Source organism: Canis lupus, chromosome 31 (genome assembly GCF_003254725.2).
Source record: "Canis lupus dingo isolate Sandy chromosome 31, ASM325472v2, whole genome shotgun sequence".
Lineage (NCBI taxonomy): Eukaryota > Metazoa > Chordata > Mammalia > Carnivora > Canidae > Canis > Canis lupus.
The window spans coordinates 37,099,657-37,121,853 of NC_064273.1; the positions used below are offsets into that span (position 1 = coordinate 37,099,657).

General features: G+C 55.6%; 1 long non-coding RNA gene across 10 annotated transcripts; it reads left to right on the top strand.

Moving 5' to 3' along the window:
- Nucleotides 1-815: 815 nt before the first annotated feature.
- Nucleotides 816-10,747, top strand: LOC112669185 (uncharacterized). 10 transcript variants are annotated; one of them, XR_007407587.1, is made up of 5 exons: nt 919-2,490; nt 4,517-4,841; nt 8,363-8,560; nt 10,215-10,345; nt 10,654-10,747. It is a non-coding gene; the product is annotated as an uncharacterized LOC112669185 (long non-coding RNA). The 10 variants fall into 10 exon arrangements; XR_007407589.1 differs by lacking the exons at nt 10,215-10,345; nt 10,654-10,747 and adding an exon at nt 8,927-9,526; XR_004811109.2 differs by lacking the exons at nt 8,363-8,560; nt 10,215-10,345; nt 10,654-10,747 and having other exon boundaries at nt 816-956; nt 2,380-2,490; nt 4,334-6,669.
- Nucleotides 10,748-22,197: the final 11,450 nt, after the last annotated feature.

Genomic DNA, 22,197 nt, shown 5'->3' on the forward strand with positions numbered 1-22,197 from the left:
CCGTCCACACTGTCCCCCAGGAGAGGGCCCGTCCCCACTGTCCTCCCAGGAGAGGGCCCGTCCTCACTGTCCCCCCAGGAGAGGGCCCGTCCACACTGTCCCCCAGGAGAGGGCCCCATCCCCACTGTCCCCCCAGGAGAGGGCTCGTCCCCATTGTCCTCCCAGGAGAGGCCTCGTCCTCACTGTCCCCCCCAGGAGAGGGGCCCACCCTCACTGTTCTGTCCCACCCCACCAGAGAGGGGCCCATCCCCACTGTCCCCTCCCCCCAGGAGAGGGTCCTGTCCTCACAGTCCGTCCCCCCAGGGCCCATCCTCACTGTCCCCCCCCCCAGGAGAGGGGCCCGTCCTCACCGTCCCTCACCAGGAGAGGGGCCTGTCCTCACTGTCCCCCAACCCCAGGAGAGGGGCCTGTCCTCAGTGTCCTTCCCCCCCAGGGCCCGTCCTCAGTGTCCCCCCCAGGAGAGGGGCCCACCCTCACTGTTCTGTCCCACCCCACCAGAGAGGGGCACATCCTCACTTTGCCCCCAGGCTCCATCCTCACTGCCACCCCCCCTTTCCCAGCACCAGGCCTCAGTCTAAGGGGACGCTGGGTCCTTTCTGTGGATCTAGACATTTCCAGTGTTTTTCGTTTATTCTTTTTAATATGAGAAGATGCATATGTCCGTTGCCGTCCCTCCTTCCTTATCCACTCTTCTCCGCCCGCCTTTCCTCGCGTAGCCTCCATCCTGGAGATGCCTGGGTCGGAAGGAGTACGTGGCGAGCGGCCTCGCTGCTTTTGCAGCTGCTGGTGCCCCGCCGTGTGCCGTGTGCGTGGCGAATCGCTTAATCCAGCTGTTGCGGGGCTCGGGGATGGTTGGCAGCCTCCGTCTTCCGTGCGCGGTCCTGCAACAGAGAGCCTCCCGCGTGCGTCTTCCGGGGCGAGTGCACCGCACCTGCGCTTGCAATCTCAGGGCCTTCGTAAGTAAACAGATGGAGAAATCCCAGTTTTGTTCTGGGATGAGGACTGCACAAAAGTGAGTTATCCTGGCGGAAATGTTCAATGTTGGGGCAGGGGGGGGGTGTCTCTCCAGTTCTGTTAAAATTTGATATAGAACACATTTGAGAGCGGGTTGCGTGTGAAGAGATGCTAGTGAGATGCTGGGGTGGCCCCAAATGCAGTTACGGGGAGCCTCAAAGGAAACCCAGGGCAACACAACTGGCCCTGTAGCCACTTGTCGTCTCTGGTCTTATTACCCTCAAATCCAGGCAGGACTCACGTCCCCCCCAGGAGTCTCATCCCCTCAGGACTCAGCAGAGCTCTGCTGTGCAGAGACTGCCGATGTCATTAAGGTCGCAGACCCTGAGATAGGAGAGTATCCTGGACCATCGAGCTGGGCCCAGACCAGTGACTAGAGCCCGTAAATGCGGAGATTTCTCTGACTAGAGGCAGAGGCAGGGACCGAAGCATGAGACAGACTCAACCCATTGTCCCTGGAGGGAACCGTGAGGCAGGGAATGCAGGTGGCATCTAGAATCTGAAGGACAGCCAGCAAGGAAACAGGCAATTGTCCCTAAGCGCATAGACCTGAACTCTACCAACACCCTGAATGAGCCTGAAAACGACTGTTCCCCAGAGTCCCCATAAAGCCCACCTGGCTGACCCCCCGATCCCAGCCTTGCCGAGGCCAGCAGGCTTCCTTTCCAACTACAACACCGTGAGGTAATAATATGTTGTAAGCCGCTTGGTGGGCGACGGTTAGAGCACCAATGGGAAACCAGTCGCCGTTACCTATGCAGCCGGGACCTTTCCAAAGTCCAACATGCTCATAGCCCTGTTTAAGATCCTCGGCGCACCCTAAACACCCGGCCTCAGGCTCCTTTGAGGGTAATAAGACCAGAGATGACAAGTGGCTAGAGGGCCAGTTATGTTGGTGAGAAATGGGGAGCAAGAACTGGGGCTGGGGTGGCAGCGGTGGTGGTCAGAGTCCTGGGTGCAAGCTGCAGGCACTGAATACGGCTGCTGTGATGGGCTGAACCATGTCCCTCTGAAACTCATACATTGAAGTCTTGCCATATGAATTTCCCTCAAAATGGGACTATGTTTGGTGATGAGGCCTTTATAGATATGATTAAGGTAAAGTGAGGCCCTGATTCAACCTGACTGGGGTCTTTACAAGAAGTTCGGACACAGGGGCAACTGGGTGGCTCAGTGTTTGAGCGTCTGCCTTTGGCTCAGGTCGTGATCCCAGGGGTCCTGGGATCACCCACAGGGAGCCTGCTTATCCCTCTGCCTCTCTCTCTGTGTTGCTCATAAAAAATAGAATCTTAAAAATAAGAATAAATAAATAAATAAATAAATAAATAAATAAATAAAATCTTTTTAAAAATAATAAAAAAAAAGAAGTTGCACATGAGGACACAGGAGAGGACTGTCTACGACCCCAGAGATAGGCCTCAAGAGGAAGCAGCCCTGCTCTCACCTTGACCTTGGACTTCCAGCCTCTAGCACTAGGTGAGAATAAATGTGTGCTGTTTAAGCCATACTTTCTTGTTGTTTAAAACGGATTCCCCCCCCGCCAAAGGTTTTACTTATTTGACAGAGAGAGAGAGAGAGAGCACAAGCAAGGGGAGTGGCAGAGGGAGAAGCAGGCTCCCCACTGAGCAGGGAGCCAGATGCAGGGCTCCATCCCAGGACCCTGGGATCACGCCCTGAGCAGAAGGCAGACGCTCAACCACTGAGCCACCCAGGTGACCCTGGGCATGAAACCCTCTTAAAAATAATAAATAAATAAATAAATAGATAGATAGATAGATAGCAAGCAGGCTCTGGGGAGAGGCCCAGGTGGAGTAGCATATTTGGGATTCATTCACATGTATGGAATTAGTATGTATAAATATGTGTGGAACTCTGGACCATATATACAGAATTTCAGTACATGTGTGTGTTCCTGGGGGCAAATAGTCCATGGTTTTGTCTAATTCCTAAGGGGATCTTTAGCTTCCAAAATTAAGAGAAACTCTGGGCCCTGCAGTGTTGCCTGATGGTTCAGGACTCTTTTTTTTTTTTTTTTAAAGTTTTTTTGTTTTTTATTTATTTATGATAGTCACACAGAGAGAGAGAGAGAGAGGCAGAGACATAGGCAGAGGGAGAAGCAGGCTCCATGCACCGGGAGCCCGACGTGGGATTCGATCCCGGGTCTCCAGGATCGCGCCCCGGGCCAAAGGCAGGCGCTAAACCGCTGCGCCACCCAGGGATCCCGGTTCAGGACTCTTAAGTGTTGAGAGTGGATCAAGGGCCAGAGCTCCAAGGGGCAGCAGTGCCTGGGGGAGGGTGGCAGCAGGACCCTTCAGAGGAGCCTGGGCAGTGACATCTGGAGGAAGAGAGCCAGAGTTGGGAAGCCAGGAGACCAGACGGTCTCAAAAGCAGTTGTCCCAAGAGAGAGCAAGAAGATGTGGTAAGTAGGCTATGTAGCGGGATTGTGGGTATTCTTGGTTGGAAGGGGGCTGTAGGCTAAGCTCCAGCGTTTGGATGAATTCACCTGTTCACTCGGCATCAGAACAAACATTCTGTATGTGAGGAAGAACGGGGACTCAGAGGTAAGGCTTGATACGTGACAAGACAGATGCCAGTCCAGCAGGCAGTCTGTGTCATCCAGAGGGTGCAGATGCACGGCATGGTCCAGGGAGGATGACTCCTGAAGACTTGGAAGCTGGATGTAGGGTGTCAGCTGTAGAACCCCTGGGAAAAATGGTGGAAGGCAGGATAAACACTGCATATGGGAACTGAACTCAAATACAAGGTTCCATCACAAGGAATTAATATGGTTACTAGAGGGACGCCTGGGTGGCTCAGTGGTTGAGCATCTGCCTATGGCTCAGGGTGTGATCCCAGAGTCCAGGATCAAGTCATACGTCAGGCTCCCTGCAAGAGGTCCCATTCTCCCTCTGCCTCTGTCTCTGTCTCTGCCTCTCTCTGTATGTCTCCCATGAATAAATAAATAAAATCTTTAAAAAATATATGGTTATTAGAACCAGGGCCACCAACATCATTCCTCCATCGTCCATCCATCCATCCAACCATCTACCCCCCCATCCATCATTCGTCTATTCACCCAACCACCCACCCATCCATCACTCACCCATCGACCCACCCATCTATCATCCATTCATCCATCCATCCACCCATCTGTCCATCCATTATCTAATATTTGGGGGGGGGGATACCTGTTGTACCAGTTACTGAGGCAGTTATACAAATACAGGTGGGAGCACAGGTCTCCACTTAGGAGTCTGCCAAACACCTTGAGCTCAACATGTTTCCGGCTGATCTCATTTTCTCCTCCTCCCAACTACAGAACTTCGCCTACTTCAGCCTTTAGTGACTGTTCGTCATCCATACCGTACATCCGCATGGGTGGTGCTTGGCTTTGTGTCTCCCTTATTCTCACATCCATTCTGATTCCTTGCTCCTCTTGGCCGGGCTTCAGTACCCCTGGGTCACCACAGTAGTCCTTATGCTGCTGTTTTCATCTGCTCAGGCTGCCGTAGCAGAAGACCAAGGACAAGGCAGCTAATGAATGACAGACAGGTATGTCCTCCACTGCTGGAAGCTGGGAGTTCAAGATCAAGGCACCAGAAGATTTCATGGCAGGTTAGGGTTAGCACGCTATGAAGGTGTGCACACGAGGTGTGTCTGCCCCAGGGCCGGCTTTATTCGGTCCTCAAGCAAGGTTCACGTGACGATGAAGCAGGTCCAGGATTCCAAACTCAGGGACATTTCACCACGTGTGGAACTTGACTTCTTGCACGTCCCACGAAGTGAAGCAAGACACAGGCCGCACAACAAATGAGGTGGAACAGGACGTAAGTGAACCATCCCAGGGCGAAGTGAGTGTGTGGGTGTGCAGTGGGGATAAGGCCTCTGGCCTGTCTGGGTCCGCTCTCGGCACGCACCGCTTCTTATGTTCCAGCGGGGAAGGATCTCTGTTCCTCGTGGAGGTCATTCGGGCAGGGCCTTCCGCAGCGGGTGCCTTTTTGAAGTGGTCAGATGTGGAGGGATCAACGTCTGGGAAGTCTGATGGTTTGCTGCAAAAATCCTCCCTTGTCGAGGGATGTCATCTGTCTGGGGCCCCTGCAGGCCTCCTGTGCTTCTGCAGGCTGTCGGGTCCGGGTGTTGGCAGCCTGCGCTGGTCTGAGTGATATCTGGTCTTAGCTCAGTACCGTTGGCTGCTGTGTCATGCTTGCTTGACATGAGTGACTCATCTTGCTCTCTACATTTCCTTGTTCATAGATGGCATCTTCTCCTTGTGTCCTCACAGTGGGGAAGGGGCGAGGGAGCTCCCTGGGGTCTCCTTCTTAGGGGCGCTCACCCCATCACCAGGGCTCCCCCTCCTGGCCCAATCACCCCAAAGGCCCCGCCCCTACTGCCATCACCTTGGGGGTCGGCTTCAGCGTGTGAGCTTCGGGAGAGCAGGTTCAGACCATAGCAGTCCACTCCTGGCCCCCACATCATGTCCTTCCCCCATGAGAGATGGGCTCACTCCATCCCAACAGCCTGAGTTTGAACTCATTCGAGCATCTACTCTAGGGTCGGAGTCCAAAGTCTCATGTAGTTCAGGGGTGGGGAGACCCCAGGCACGTTCATCCCGAGGCAGACCCCTCCCAGCTCTGAACCTGCCCGAACACAGTGCTGGGGCACAGGACAGACATTCCCATCCCGAAGGGGGAGCAGCTGGAAGGAAGGACGGGGTGACAGGGCTGAGCAAGTCTAAACTACAAGAAAATCTGTGAGAGTTTGAGGCTTGAGAAGAACCCTCTGGCTGGATCCTCTGCCCTCCAGGACTCCTGGGGCTTTGCTAGGCCAGGCTGGTTCCCCAAGGCTCAGGCGGCCCTGCCCCCTAGCTTTGGGTGCCACTCCCCCCAGGTGGAACTCCGTGCCAGGGCCCTGCCCCCGTGGTGGCTCCCTGGGGTTGGGGTCATAGAGTTACAGCTCTACCTGGAGCCCTGTCCTTTGAAATCTAGGTGGAGGCAGCCATTGTCCCAGGACTCTGCAGGGGCAGGGGCGGGGGGGAAGCACCTGCAGCCATAGAGTGTGGGGGTGGAGCTGCACTATGCACTAGCCTGGCCGTGCAGGGGCTGCTGCCCCTCCCTGAAGCCACCCTGCCCCTGACCCCAGTGCACTTGGGCAGCCAGCGGCAGAGTCGCTCTGATGGTCCCTGAAGGCCTCAGCGTCCTTCTCCCTTGTCTTAGAGAATAATGTCTGATCTCTTCATCGATGATGACGGTCACTTGAACACATTCTTCATGTTCTCAGTTTTTGCAATACAGATAGGCTGGGAGTTTCCCAAATCTGAAAGTTCTGCTTCCTTTCTGATTAGCAAATCCATCTTTAAGACATGTCTGCTTTACAGTAAGGCCTCGGGAGCAGCCAAGCCACAACTTCCACACTCTGCTTACACAGACTTTCAGCCAAAGGTCCAATTTCCTCCCTCGCGCTCACTGTCCACCGAACACCAGGACACAACCGAGCCCAGCTGTCACCTGCGGCGGCATCGGAGTTTCCAGGACCATGGGTCTCGTTTCCGTCTGCCGCACCACCAGAGCGGCCTTCACCACCCACATTTCCACCAGTGTTGTGTTCAGGATCAGTCTTACTTGCAATTCTGAAATACAAAAGCTCCAAAACCAGAAAGTTGTGGGTTTTGTTTCTGTTTTTTGTAATTTTGGTGCCAAAATTCAAGTTGCTGCAAAACCTGACCTGACCCGAGGGGGCTAATGCCCCAGCGACCCCCTGGCGTGCAGGGACCTCTTCTGGTCACTGACACTGTATGTTTTATTTTTTTAAAGATTTTATTTATTCATGAGAGACACACAGAGAGAGGGGCAGAGACCCAGGCAGGGGGAGAAGCAGGCTCCCTGCAGGGAATCCGATGCGGGACTCGATCCCAGGACCCCAGGGTCATGCCCTGAGCTGAGGGCAGATGCTCAACCACTGAGCACCCCACCCCCCCGCCAGTGCTCTACTGTGTATGTCTTAAATTCTAGAATGTGTTTTTCCTTTTGTGACTTTGGGTTTAAGAGCACGATGAATGAATTTAAGAAGAGGGAAAGATACCCCCTTGCTTGCTGGGGGAGGGACATGTAAGATTCGGTCCTTGTCATAGCAGGAACCGATACCAGGAACCCTAGAGGCTGCTTTTAGGCAACAGGCTAAAGCAGTGGAAATGTGAGGAAGGCAGAAGGGCCCGCAGCTGGTGAGGGAGCAGAAGGCAGCTGAGGACAAGGCACCAGCGGACACCCTCAACCTCCCCCGCCCCCCAGCCCTGGGTGTGATGCCTGTGACCTTCTTCCCGACCTTCCTCCCGGAAGCTCCCAACTGTCTTGATCCTACTGCCTGGCTAGAGGGAAAAAACCTACCTTGGTTTGACAATAGCAAGGCCTCTGTGTCTGTGAATCTTCTTTAACACATGAAAATCCAAAAAAAAAAAAAAAAAAACACATGAAAATCCTTTGGAAATCTCCCTTTCCCTCACCTCCCCCAACTCCCAAGTATATGTAATCAGAGTCACCCCTCAGAAGCCGGGGCAGCTCTTTCTGCCTACCAGTCCTGTCCCTGTGCTTTTAACAAAACAACCTTTTAGCACCAAGGAATCTAAAGGATCCTCTCTCTCGCCCCCACCAAACCTCACCTAGATTCCAAAACGACATCGCAGTGACCACCGGGCTGCACACGAACAGGCCTATCAGGTGCCCCACCTCAGAATAGCCATGGGCCCTGGCTGACCCCTGGGGTACTCATAACTGGCATGGTTACCAGAAAATTCTCTATGTTCTACCTCCTTCCTCCCCGTGAGCCACAGCCCCCACCATGGCCTTGGGGCAGACAGTCCCTCCTTGGTGGCTCCCTTGGGGTGTATCTAACAAACCATCTCCTTTGTGCTGCCTCGGTGAACCCGATTGGGATGCAAGAACCACCAAGACGTTTTGATGTGTTTTGGGGGCAGTGTTGCTGAGGCCTGGGGGCACCGGCAAGAAAGAATTCTTGAGACGTCTTTGATGCAAAAAGGTGACTTCAGTAAAGCAGGAAGACAGGACCAGGTGCAGAAAGAGCTGGTGCCCTGGGATTGGGAGGGGTGACTGTTACATACTTTGGGGTTGGGGGAAGTAAAGGGAAGGGAAGCTCCAAAAAGACTTTCACAGGCTAAGGAGGCCCCGCTCTGGTCAAACCAAGGTTGTTTTTCCCTCTAGCGGGGCATTAACACTAAGACCCCAGGGAGCTTCCTGGAGGAACTTTCTACTCTGCCGGCCTCCGGTACTTGTCAATGGGCTGCAGGTTATAAGGACACTTAATTTTGTCTCCATTTCCTTCTCCCTTTGTTTCTCAGATCCATAAGACTTAGGAAATCGGAGGATGAGCCGCTGAAGTCTTACAGTGCCTGTGATGACCAAGAACCGCCCGGAAAACTCCGCGTGGCGGTGGAGGGAGAAGGTGCCGAGCAGGAGCAACCGGAGCGGTGTTGGCGATGCAGAAGGCGAAGGGTCACCAAGGCAGCTGGGATCTAGCAGGAAGATCCTCGTTACAGGTGAGCATGAACATTCAGAAGGTTGGCTGTACAAATCGAAGCCGCGTTGTGATACAAAACAGCCTGAATATCTGTGGCGGGAATCAGGGACCAGGAACCATCTGAAAATCCTACGGATGGGCTTTGCTATGACTGTATGAGGCGACAACCTTGGTCCTCAAGTGCCTGTGAGGCAGCTGGGTCCGGGGCCCTGTTTCTAGAAAGGCCATTAGAATGGTGGAGGGAGGCGCGGGGTAGGGTTTCAAGGTGCAGAGCACAGGCTGGGCGCTCGGGTAAAGCTGGGCTCGACTGGGGACGGCCACGGTTCTCAAAGGCATGTGCCGCGTCCCCATGTCTCCTTGTGCAAACATGTCCTGGTAACGCAAGAAATGTTTTCCGCCTGGTGTGACGATCCCGTTCTACGAGCAGCATCGATTCGCCGCAGACAAGAGGACTAACGTTATTTCTGTGCAACTGTTCCACATGTGCCGTCTCTGAATGTCTTGGGAAAAGTAATGTTCCTGACATGTTTCCCCAGTTTGCACAAGGAGTTTTATGTCCCGTGAAGACTGAATGTAGAAGCTTTCCCAGAGGAGGGGTAAATGCATGCTTCTGCGGTGGCCAGAGCGGGGCTTCCTGAGCAGCAGGACGGCTGCTTACACTGTTGCTGCTGCTTGGAAGGTGCAGGAGCTCCTCTAACACGCGTTTGGCACAACTTTGATCTAAAACGATGCTGGGGGGGATCCCCGGGTGGCTCAGCGGTTTACTGCCTGCCTTCAGCCCAGGGCCTGATCCTGGAGACCTGAGATCGAGCCCCACGTCGGGCTCCCTGTGAGGAGCCTGCTTCTCCCTCTGCCTGTGTCTCTGCCTCTCTCTCTCTGTGCCTCTTATGAATAAATAAATAAAATCTTAAAAAAAAAATAAAACGATGCTGGGCACTGAACCTGGAGAGGAAGTCTGCCCGTCAGAGGACGGGGTGATAGCAAACCTCATTATTTATCCCAAAGGTTTACCAACCCAAGTTTAAGCCGAAGGAGAGTGACGTGCTGAACCTGGAAATGAAGCAGGTCCAGTGCCTTCCTGAGTGATGGAGAAATCGCCGAGTGGGTTAGATACAGAAGAGTACAAGGAGGGTCCATCAAACTGTGTCCCTGAGGGCAGTGCTGGGCTTAGGGTTCCAAAGAAAGTATAGGACGCCCGGCTCAACTTGAGTTTCAGATAAATTATGACTAATTGTTTAGTGGAAGTATGTCCTGAATGTCACAAGGGATTTATATTAAAAATGCGTCCACCATTTATCTGCAATTTGTCCTTCATTGTTATGTGCTAAGTCTGGTGACGCTAGCTGGGGTCTCAGACACCTGTGTCTCCGGTCCCCTGGCCCTGGGCCTGCACACAGAGGTGCTCAGAGATGTCTGGGGAAGGACAGAATGTGGGGATGGACTTTGGCAGGGTGTGAGCTCGTGTCAGCTCTCAGTTTCTTGCCTCTGAACTTTCACATCTGCCCATTGCCTGCTCTGGATCATGGAGGTGGGCTTTGTGAGCCGTCTCCTCTGCCAGCTGGGGTGCCGTCGAGCCCCGTCGGTACTTGGCATGGTGGAGGGGAAGGTTCTCTCTCAGTGCACAGCACCAGCGATGTACTGTGGCCAACATCTCCCCTTGGCATCTCTTCCAGTGGCCGCAGGGGAGTGACCTGACAAGGGGCGTCCTGTGAGCTGCTGCTCCTGACATGCCGTTGGGTGGCTCGGCAGAGTGTCCTGGCGCACAGCACCTCCTGTGGCACCTTCCCGGCACCCCAGGGGGCAGGTGAGGTCCTAAGCAGGCCACACTGGGGCCACGTGGGGCCTGCTCCTATGAGGGCTGGGGTGGGGGTCTTCCCTGCCAGCCTGAGGGCTGCTCCCCACATCTGCTAGTCTTGTACCCCAGTGTTCTCTGAAACGATTGCTACCAACTCTCCGTTGCTCTCCAATGCCCTGCTCATAATTCCTTGGAATGAACGTTCCCTGTTCAGATTTCCCCGTGGTTTCTGTCTCCTGAATGGGGCCTGCTGGCTCAGGCCGGAAGCATCTCTGGAGCTGTTTCTACTCTAATCCGAGGCTGGTTTTCTCTTTCAGAACAGGGCCTGATAGTTGGCTTGAGGAGTTCTGTGTGACGCCAGGCACCGAGTGCAACCCAGAGACTCCTCCCACGCAGGCCTCCCTGAGGCCTCTTGGACCGCTGTCTGCCTCCTTGGAAGGGGTGGTCACCTACTGACCTCTGTCCCCACTAGCTGGCCCCGGGCAGGTCCCCTGGGTTTAGGAGGGGAAGCTGGGTCAGCTGGAGGTGGGCGTGGGAGGTGGAGACACAAAGGAACTCGACGCAAGTCTTTTCCCAAGGAGGAGGGTGGGGGGACCCTGAGTTAGCTGAGACCGGACCCCACTAGAGCACTGTGTTCCTTCCAGGACCTCAGGGGGACGGCTCTTTTCACAGGCTACAGTGGCTCCTTTTCAGGCGGGAGACCAATAAACACAGAGTGGTGTGACTAGGCCAGGGGACAGTCCCCCGAGGGACCTTCATCTGTCAAGAACCTTACAGCCTGTCACCAGCCAGCGCTGTCACCCCACAGGCCTCTAGCAGGAGGCCAGGGCCAGTGCACGTGTCCCAGTCAGCCAGAAGGTCCTGGAAGGAGGCCTGTTTTGGTCGGTAGAGGAGTCCTTGGGGCCCAGGTCCTCTTGGGTCTCCTGACCCAGGGTTCTAGGAGCATCCCCAGGGGAGCTCCGACCATCCTTGCACACCCTGCCGGTGCCTGCTGGGGTCACCCTGCCGGTGCCTGGAGCCCATGGCAGTGTGCCCACCGTGCTGACTGTGAACCCATGAGGGCCCCCCTCTAGGACGCCACGTGGTGGGCCACCTGGGACGCCCACCTGCTGGCCCCCGACTGGCTCTAACGCAGGTTCCCTTATTAGTTTTCACACTGCCTTCTGCTGCTGCCCAGCGCTGTTCATCCCAATCAGCCCATGTCTCTTCATTGCCATCTTACCTTTAAAGAAAAGGGAAAATGCTGATGTGCACGTGTAGGTAGCACGCTCACCCTGCAGCATTACAAAGTCTTACAGACCTCAGGATGGACGGTTGAGCTTCCTCTGTGGACGGACAGATGCGCTCTGATGACACAGGGAAAAACCCCACAACAATCAAAATCACCAACCAACCAACCAACCAGCCAAATCTCACAAGGACACACCAGATAGGACGATACATCCACAGCCGGGGCTCGTAAGACACTTTAGGAAATGCAGCTCTGTGGGCCAGGGATTCCGGGAGCTTCCAGTCAGTCGTTCTGTCTTCCACTTCTTCATTCATCACATTCTTAAGGAGCACCTCCTAAGAGGGAGGCTTTGCTGGAGGCATCAGGGAGTCCAGGGTGAATGAGAGCAGGTCCTAAGGGACCCCATGTTCACGGGGAGAGAAAAAAACCAAGAAGAAAATGTGAGACATGATGTCAGACCTTGCCAAGAGCCGCCAAGAGAAGGAATGAGTGCTTGTAGGGGCCCAGAGGGCATGGGAGGGGGGGCCCTGGCAGCTGAGACCAGGTGAGATGGGCGTGGAAGGCCACTGGAGGTCATGACAGGTGAGCTGAGGCTCCCAGATGTGAAGAGGGGGGGACAATGCAGGGGGAGGCTGGGAGCTGCAGAGGAGGCCTGGGACACCTCGGTTGGATGCCACCCAGAAATCACCAGGTGCCCCTGGGGAGTGTGAAGGAGAAGACAGTTGAGACCCCCTTCCTGTTAGACGGCATCTAGTCTCACACAAGCTTGTCCACGGGCTCGCACGTCTGATGAGACAGCCAGAAAGCAACCCGAGCCCCCTCGACGGTCGAGCGGATGAGCACCTGCGCTCTGGTGCAGCAGGCCTGTTGCTCCGCTACAAGAGGAGGGAGGTTTTGACACAAGCCGTGATGCGGGGGGACTCCGGGGACACGAGGCTCAGACCCAAAGGACCACGTAATGCATGGTTCCACCATATGAAATGTCCAGAAGAGGCAAATCCATAGCAACAGAGAGTTGATCAGTGGTTGCTAGGGCCTGAGAGGGAGGAGGTGTTGGGGGGGAGGCAGTATCGACAGATGTGGGGTTTCTTTTTGGGGGGACGAAAGTGCACTGGAATTTGACAGTGTGATTTGTAGCATTCATGGAAGACTGAAAGCCACGCAAGTGTACGCTTTAAAGGAGTGAACTTTATGGTATGTGAATTACAGCTCAACAAAACGGATTTTTTTTAAGGATTTAGTTATTTATTCCTGAGACACACACACACACACACAGAGGCAGAGACACGGCAGAGGCAGGAGCAGGCTCCCTGTGGGGAACCCGATGCGGGACTCGATCCCGGGACCCCAGGATCATGACCTGAGCTGAAGGCAGATGCTCAACTGCTGAGCCACCCAGGCGTCCCTTATTTTTTATTTTTATTTTTAAAGCAGAGCTTGGTGTGTTGAGGACAAGGCAGCAGGGGAAGACTGGCTGGGGAGTGGATCCCGGGAGGGTGAGCACCAGCCAGGTTGGAGGCATGCAGGTGGAGGTTTGGGAGGTGTCACAGTTGGAGGAACTGACCCGCGTGGGCCATGGAGGCGAGGTTGTGGAAGGAGGAGGTTGGCCTGAACAAGCAGGTTTAACAGTGGGGTGGGGGGCAGTGGGTCCCCCTGGAGTTGCTGTTTCTTACTCAGTCTAGATGGATGGACATCCGGCCAGGAGTCAGGTGAACAATGTCTCGGGGCCTTGTCTCTGGACCCCCCCCTCCCACTGCACACACTCGGGGAAGACTGGAAGGCCTTGGGCAAGAGGGGCGATTCTCAAGCAAGCGTCCCCATTGGTGAAATGGGGCTCCTCTGTGTACCTACCTCAGGGTATTGCCGGGATTGCTACGATGAGACAGGGGAAGCGCCGAGCACAGGCCTGGTGCGTGTGTGAGCCGAGTGGGGGTCAGCACCAGCTGGGCAGCTCCGAAAAAGTCCCTTCCTCCATCTGGGCCTTGGTCTGTTGATCTGTAAAATGGGGCTGGACTAGCCGGTTCCCGATGTTCCTTCTCAAACCCTCGATTCTGTTGCTGGGTCTGAGGAAATCGGTGAAATTTCACTCCCCAGTGGGGTTTAAGAGCAAGGCCGATGTCCATCTCCCAGGTGGCCCTGAACACAGTCTCAGAGCGGGGGAAGGGGAGGAGGGGGCCAGGAAGGGTCCTGCCCGCTGCCCTGATGGGATGGCAGGCGACATTACTGTGCGCCCTGCCACGGGGAACCAGTTAACCCTGTCTCAACAAAAGGAACTGCCTGTGTGCTTTCTTTTAGGCACTTATAATCTATCAGTAGTTAAACCCTTAAGGAGTCTTAAGAGCTGCATGCGGGCCCTGGGACACCTTATTTCCAGCAGAGTAAAGGTGGTCCACACACACACATGACCTTCATACTGGGTTCTCCATCTTTATTCCTTTGGATTTTAAAAAAGATTTTATTATTTATTTATTTTAAAAAGATTTTACTTTTATTTATTCATGAGACACACAGAGAGAGGCAGAGACACAGGCAGAGGGAGAAGCAGGCTCCCTGCGGGGAGCCCGATGCGGGACTTGATCCAGGGACTTCAGGATCACATGCTGGACTGAAGACCGTGCTAAACCGCTGAGCCACCCGGGCTGCCCAAAAGATTTTATTTATTTGAGAGAGAGTGCAAGAGAGAGGAAAAGCACAAGCAGGGGGAGCAGTAGAGGGAGGGGGGGAAGCAGACTCCCCCACTGAGCAGGGAGCCTGATGATGTGGGGCTCGATCCCAGCACCCCGGGATCATGACCTGAGCTGAAGGCAGCTGCCTAACCGACGGAGCCACCCAGGTGCCCCCTATTCTTTGCATTTTGATCTCACTTAATGACTTTATGTGAGGGTAGTTCATTCTCATGGTCCAGAATTCAAAATGAGAAGCTCCGCAGGCCCTGTGCCGTCCCCATGTCCCCCCAGAGCAGCCGTGTCGCCAGCTTCCACCGGGCCCCGCAATCTGTGCAGTTACAATCCACCGCTTGTAACTTGTGTTCGCTCTGTTTTGGCGTAAATGTTAGCACACAATACACTTTGTTCTCTATCTCATTTTTTAAAAAGATTTTGTTTATTCATGAGAGACACAGAGAGAGAGGCAGAGACACAGGCAGAGGGAGAAGCAGGCTCCATGCAGGGAGCCCGACGTGGGACTCTATCCAGGGTCTCCAGGATCACACCCTGGGCTGCAGGCGGTACTAAACCGCTGCACCACCGGGGCTGCCCCAAATTTCCCATTTTAACCATTAAAAAAAAATTATTCACGAGAGACGCACAGAGACAGGCAGAGACACAGGCAGAGGGAGAAGCAGGCTCCCCTCCTGGAGCCCGATGCAGGACTCGATCCCAGGACCCTGGGGTCACGCCCTGAGCTGACGGCAGACACTCAACCGCTGAGCCACCCAGGCGCCCCGCATTTTAACCGTTTTTAAGTGTTGTGCACTCCCCCCCCCATCTCCAGTGTGTTTTCATCATTCACAAATGAAACTCTGTCCCCATGAAACACTGACTCCTCATCACCCCCATTCCCAGCTCCTGGGCGCATCCACTGTCCTAACCCCCACCCCCGCCCCGTCTCTCTGGGTTTGACTCCTCCAGGGACCAGCTTTGAGTGGGATCCTGTAGCCTTTGTCCTTTCCTGTCGGACTGACTTCACTCAGTTTGGTGTCCTCGAGGGTCCTCATGCCATAGCAGGTGTCAGAACACCCTTCCCCTTTAATGCTGGGTGATATTCCGTTGTACGTATATGACACCTGCTTTTAATCCATTCATCTGCTGGTGGGTGTTTGGGTCGTCCGCCTTTTTCAGTCTTTGTGCGTAGTGCTGTGGGGAACATGATGTGCATACGTCCCTGTTTCTAGAACACTGTAGAACAGGGGTGCTCGGGTGGCTCAGTGGTTGAGTGTCTGCCTTCAGCCCAGGGCGTGACCCCGGGGTCCCGGGATCAAGTCCCGCATTGGGCGATCCTGCTTCTCCCTCCGCCTGTGTCTCTGCCTCTCTCTCTGTGTCTCTCATGAATAAATAAATTAAAAACAAAAACAAAAACAAAAACACTGTAGAACATTCCGAGCAGCTGAGCCCAGCGTGCCTGCCTCTCGCTATGGACACCTGGTTCTCTAGCGTCTGTTCTCTGCTGTTGCAAACACAGCTGTACCAAGAAACCTGGGGCACAGGCTACTCCACACGTGTTCGTGGGGTGCATTTCTACACTAAGGTGCGTTTGAAACGTGAGAACTCTGGCGCATCCACTGCGTTTAGATCGGTTTTGTCCGGCAGCTGTTGGACGCTGGTTTCCATGTGCCAAACCTTGCGGGTGACAGTGTCAGGGTGGTGGGAGTATTTACTAGGCGATAGTCACGCCAGGGTTTGGAAAACCCGACTTTTGCAGCTCCTGAGGCTACAACTCTGAGGCCCCCAAAGCCCGCGGGCTGCGGCGGTGGACAGCAGGGGGCGCAACGCTCCCGCGTTTGGGGGCAGAGAAGGCTCGAGGTTTCCTTCTGCCGCTGCTCCCTTGCATGACAGTGACCAGACTCTCCTACGAGACGACAAATCGGTGTCTCCTAAGGGGAGGCCACACGGAATCTGCTGATGAGGTTTCGGGTGGAGAACGAGTATGAAAGGTGGAAAGCGACATGGGGGGTCACTTAGGGACCTCTTTCCACGTCTGGCTCCCAGCCTGCCCTGCTCTTCAGCCTGGCCTCTCCCTGGGTGTCAGGTGCTGAGCCCACGGGCTGCCACCTGCATGTTCTTTTAAACAGGTGACGGCATATCTATTTGTCTCAACTCCGTGCACGGTGGCCTTGCTGCAGGGTGCATGTGGCCCCCGTCTCGTGCATTGACTGGGACTGGCACTCAGCCCCGCCTTGCTGCGGCTCCTGGCCTGGGTCGGGTGGGGACGTCCTACCTGGTGGGGACGTCCTCTGGGGGCCACAGCCCTGCAGGGAGGCTGCGGGAGGGGCAGTTTCTTCCTCCCCCAAGGTCACTAGGGGCCAGTGCAGGCTCTCTCCCGCTCCACCTGCCAACATGTGCAGGGGCCACCCTCCCACCCCAGGGCTCTGGGGCTCCTAGGTTTGGAGGTGTTTGGAAGAGCCCAGAGGGGGCCAAGGGGTGATGCCCAGGGGATGGGCTGGGTGGGGGTTGAGGGGCGAAGAGGCAGGGGTGGGGTGGGGCCTGCAGTGAGGATGACAGGGCTCCCTCCTGGCGGGGCTCCTGGGTGGCCGATCCCCCACCCACAGTCTGCCCTGTGCAAGGGTCCCAGGCAGTCCTCACTCAGCCAGGCCCCCCGCCTCCCTGGTGCCCCCTCAGCACCAGCGTGCTTCTCCGCTTCTCGCCAGGACTCTGCAGAAGCCCGGTGCCAGTCACCGCTGCTGGACCAGCCCCGTTTTTAAGTTTTGTTTTTTTTTTTTTTTAGGATTTTATTTATTTATTCATGAGAATCGCACAGAGAGAAGCAGAGACACAGGCAGAGGGAGAAGCAGACTCCCTGTGGGGATCCCGATGCAGGACTCGATCCCAGGACCCTGGGGTCACACTCTGAGCCAGAGGCAGAGGCTCCACCGCTGAGACCCCAAGGTGTCCCCGTCTTTATGCCTTGATGCAGGTTTGCGTTTGGTGAAGCCAACCCCGCAGCTGCTCTGTCCCCGTCCTGCGGCCGGGCTGCTCTGTCCCGCAGGCTACCTCCTGGCGGCCCAGTCTGCTCGCCCACCGCCCTCGCCAGGTGCCCCCACCGGTGTGCTGCCCTCCTCAAGCTGCACGGACACCCCGCCTGGCGGACACGCAGCTGATCCCCGGCAACCCAGTTGCAGCACCCCAGCACCCACCACACCACCCCCCCTGCAGTCCCTACCTCCCCATTTGGGGGAAGGCACCCGAATGCGCTGGTCCACATGTGTTGACGGGGCAGGGCCGAACCGAATATGATAATTAGTTTAAGCCAAAACAAATGATTTCGACTCATTAGATTATGACGCACGGGTCTTCGGCCTGAGCTGTGTGGTGATGTGGGTGCTCTCTGGGAAGGGAGGGCAGGCCAGCGCTGCTGAGCTCAGAGCACAGAGGTGCAGGCCCTGCTCAGACCCGGGGACACGGATGGGAGGGCCCTCGAGCTGCCCATGTGGACCCTTGTTTTATGGAGAGAAGACAGAGACCCAGAGATGGGGATGGAGCCTGCGCAGGCCGCTGAGCTGCGACCTGGCGGTGCTGGCGGAGCTGTCCCCTCCGGGCCGGACCCACGTCTCACGGCAGTCACTCCCGGGGCAGAGGGGCTTCGGTGGGTGTTGGGGAGCCTAACAAAGTGCCCCGGACTGGGAGGGGCGTCAAATAACAGACCCTGACTGTCTCACACATCTTCTTCCCCCTGCATGTGTCTCTGTGTCCGAATTTCTCCATAAGGACAGCCGTGCCGAGGTCAGCGGCCCACCCCAACCCAGCACGGCCTCGCCTTAACACGATCACACCCGTAACCACCCTATTTCCAAGTGGGCTCACCCTCATGGGTTTTGGAGGGGAACCCATATCTTTTGGGGGACCTGATTCAGCTCAGTACGGGGCCTCCATGAACTGAGCGGGTGATGTAGATAGAGGCTCTCGGGAGCCGCCAGGCCTGGGGATGCAGAAATGGGAGCTTTGTGGAAGTTTCAGGGCGATCGTTTCTCTCAGGTGCCTTTGTGGGTTCCCAGAAGGGTTTGGAGAGGTCGGAGGTGGCTGTCGAGTGTGTGGGCATCTGTCTATGTGGTCACGAGTGGGGAGGAGGCTGATGTCGGCCTGCGGGTGGGGGGGGCGGCCTTCCCTAGCCACTCGCACATGGGGCACGGCCAGAGGAGCGCGGCACAGATTATGATGGGAGCTGTGGGGCTTCGGAGTTAGCAAGGACGGGCCTGTGCCCCCCGCACCGCACTGTCCCCCCAAGCCTCTGGTTGGTAGATTGACAGGCGCTGGCGGCTCTGCTCAAACAGCCCCCAAGGGTGAGCCTCGGGCAGAGGTGGGGCAGGTGGATAAAAGCAGAAATGACCCTCGCAAATTGTTGACCACGCCTGCTGGTGTCTGACCAGAGTCTCCTCTTCCGCATCCTCCGGGTTTTGTGGGAAGGCCGAGGTGTGAGCCTGGACTCAGAAGGGAAGGAAAATCATTCATTCATTCGCCAAGAATGGATTTACTGAACACCTGCGGTGCCCCAGTCCTGGGGGGTGGGGTGGGTGGAAGTCAGGCTCCAGTGAATTTCTCTGCCCAAACTTCTTTTTTTTTTTTTTTTTAAAGATTTATTTATTTATTCACAAGAGACACAGAGAGAGGCAGAGACACAGGCAGAGGGAGAAGCAAGCTCCATGTAGGGAGCCTGATTTGGGACTCGATCCCGGGACCCCGGGGTCAAGCCCAGGGTCGAAGGCAGATGCTCAACCACTGAGCCCCCCGGGCGTCCCATCTCTGCCCAAACTTCTTAAATTTGCAAACATGGTGATGCGAGAGCGCCTGCTCCCTAGGCTGCCCGGAGCATCGAAGACCTTGGTCAGCCCTTGGCTATTGAGAGGGCTCGAGATAGAGGGAGAAAGTGTATTCATAAAGCCCTAAAACTTGTTTATTCATAAAGCCCTAAAACTGTGCCCTAGGGAGGGTCGAGGACTAGGGCTGGCCACCGCCTACCAGCCCAGATCTGTCCGCTGGGAGCTGTCAGAGCAGAACGAAGGTGCCAGCTTTGCGCTGCTGGCCATCATGGGGCTTTCCTTTATTTCCCTTCTAATAGGGGAAGCGTCTTGGAAAACCCCACAAAAACCATTAGAGATAATCTCATCTATTTCAACCGGTGATGGACTCTTCATGCGTGGCTAACTAGATTTAGGGAAAGCCACGTTGTGCAATTTCCTCTGGAGGAACAAGAAGACATAAACATTATACTGGCTGTCTTTATATCCGCCTTTATGAATTTATAGAGAGGAAGGAGCTGTAGCTCTCATCTCGGCGGGAATGTGGTGATTTGACCCGGCAATTTCACTTCTGGGAATTCACTTACAGAAATGCTCATACGGGAACGTGTGTGCAAAGTGCAAAGGCAGTTCCCGGGATGTGATTTGCAGTGAGCCCGACTGGAGGCACCCCGAGCGTGGCTCCCGAGGCAGTGCCTGGTCGCGTTCCCGCACACGCACAAAGTGGGGTGTCAACCGGCTCTTAGGAGGAGCAAGGGCCTGGCAGTGAAGAAGCAAGATGTTCTGCGGGGTGAGCTCTCCCCCCGTAAGACCTGAAGTCACTGCAGCCTCACACACTCTGTAAGTGGTCGGCGACGTGGCCACGTCCCTTCCTCTACCCCATTTCCCGGCACCTCTCAGCCCCAGTGTTTCAGTCCGGATCTGCACATCACACCATCTCATTCCCCACATAGCTTTTTTTTTTTTTTTTTTTTTTAAGATTTTATTTATTTATTCGTGAGAGATGCAGAGAGAGGCAGAGACACAGATAGAGGGAGAAGCAGGTTCCCTGCCGGCAACCCGATGTGGGACTCGATCCTGGGTCTCCAGGACCATGCCCTGGGCCGAAGGCAGATGCTCAACCACGGAGCCCCCCAGGTGCCCTCCCCAACATAACTTCTTAACAACCTAATGGTCTGTGTTCAAATTTCCCCCATTGTCTCAAGCATGTCTTTTTTTACAGAGAGTTTATCTAAGTCAGGATCCGCACCTTGGATTCAGTTGGCAGGGTTGGCAGGAAACGTCGTGCCGGGCACATCCGCGTCGCTTCCTGGCGGCTGCTGGGACAAGTTACCACGAACGCGGTGGCTTAAACCCACACAAACTGTCTTACGGTGGATGTCAGTTGTCCAAAGTGTGTGTCGCGGGGCGCAGGTCACGGAGTTTGTAGACGTGCGCTCCTTCTGGAGGCTCTAGGGGACCATCCTCAGCTTCTCCAGCTTCCAGAGGAGGTCCCCATTCCTTAACTCACGGTCCTTCTGCTCTGACCTCTGTCCTCTTTCTCGGACCCTCCCGCCTCCCACTTTTCCGTCTAAGGGCCCCAAGAGGGCACAGGGCACTCCTGGGGGGTCTCCCCACTCTGGCTGTTTGACTCCATCGCATCTGCCAAGCCTTGTGCCGAATAAGCATATATACAGGTTCTCAGGATTAGGAGTTGGACATCCGGTGGGGGGGGGCACGGTTCGGGGGGTGTCACTCTGCCCACCACAGCGGCTGATTAAAGCCCAGGAGGGAGAGTCACAGTGACCCTCGGACGGTCCTTTGAGCCTTGCAGCTGGAGTGGCAGCTGGCGCTGAGCTCGCGCTGGAGGGCAGGGGTGCTGCACGCATGGCCGAGGGCACGGGGCCGCGGGTCAGCCCGAACACAGCTCAGCCGCGGCCGCAAACCCCGCTTTGCCGACTGCAGCCTCTTCCAGCCACAGCATCCCTTGGTGGGGGTGTCTTCTGGGCCTCCGGGTGAAGTTTGTCACACGTCCTGGGTGGTCTCCAGGCATGGGCATTCACACAGATCGGAGCCTGTGACGGTCAGGGATCTGTGTGTGCGCGCGCACGTGTGTGTGTGTAAATACACGTGACATAAAATGTCGTGTCTTTACTGGTTTAAGGTGCAGGCAGGTCTGTGGCACGTCCATTCCCATGGCTGTGCAGCCACATGATGGTCAGTTTTCTGGGCGACTGAGGCAGGCTACGGTCTCTGGGGATTCACTGGGACACCGAGGGAGGCGTTGGTGGGAAGGTGTTCTGTAGGGACACGTAACTTCTACCATTAGTTGGCTTTGAAGGAGACTGTTCTAGGGATCCCTGGGAGGGGGGTGCTCAGCGGTTGAGCATCTGCCCTTGGCCCGGGGCGTGATCCCGGGATCCCGAGATCGAGCCCCGTATCGGGCTCCCTGCATGGAGCCTGCTTCTCCCTCTGCCTGTGTCTCTGCCTCTCTCTCTCTCTCTCTCTCTCTCTGTCTCCCATGAATAAATAAATAAAATCTTAAAAATAAAAAAAAGCAGGGGAGGGAGACTGTTCTAGATCATATCAATGGGCTTGTTCAGTTGAAGGGCCTGCAGAGCAAACCGGAGGTTTTCTGGGCGGGGGGGGGAGGGGCGGGGAGAAATGCCACCCGAATCCTGCAACATCCCTTCTGCCTGGGTTTCTGCTCTTGGTTCCGGTGGAGAAGGTGAAGCAAAGGTTGGGGTGGGTGAGGGGTCTGACCTCTGATGCTGGTGATTGGCAGTGAGGCGTGATTCATCCAGAAAAGCAGAGGTAGGCATTTTGCATAGAGCCCGCGAGACGCAGAGCAGCAAAGTGGCTGGGGCCTGCCCTGCCTCGGCCTCTGCCCTGCAGCCTGCGGGGTTCCGCGGGTTCCCCGGTACTCCCCTCACACCCTGGCCGCCGTCCTGCAATCCCTGGGGATTAGGACTGCCCTGACCTCAGAGTTTTGTTTTTTAATTTTATTTATTTATTCACGAGAGAGTCTCCCTTACTGCCCCTCATCAGCGTGGGCTCAGGATGGGGAAGAAATAAGCACATAGCAACGTTCCCTCGAGCCTCAGGGTCTCACCACAGACTCGTCGGTGTGCAGCTTGGGGGGTGAACAGGGGCTTCCATCCCACGTGCTCACATGAGACACGAAGAAGACACCGAACAGGT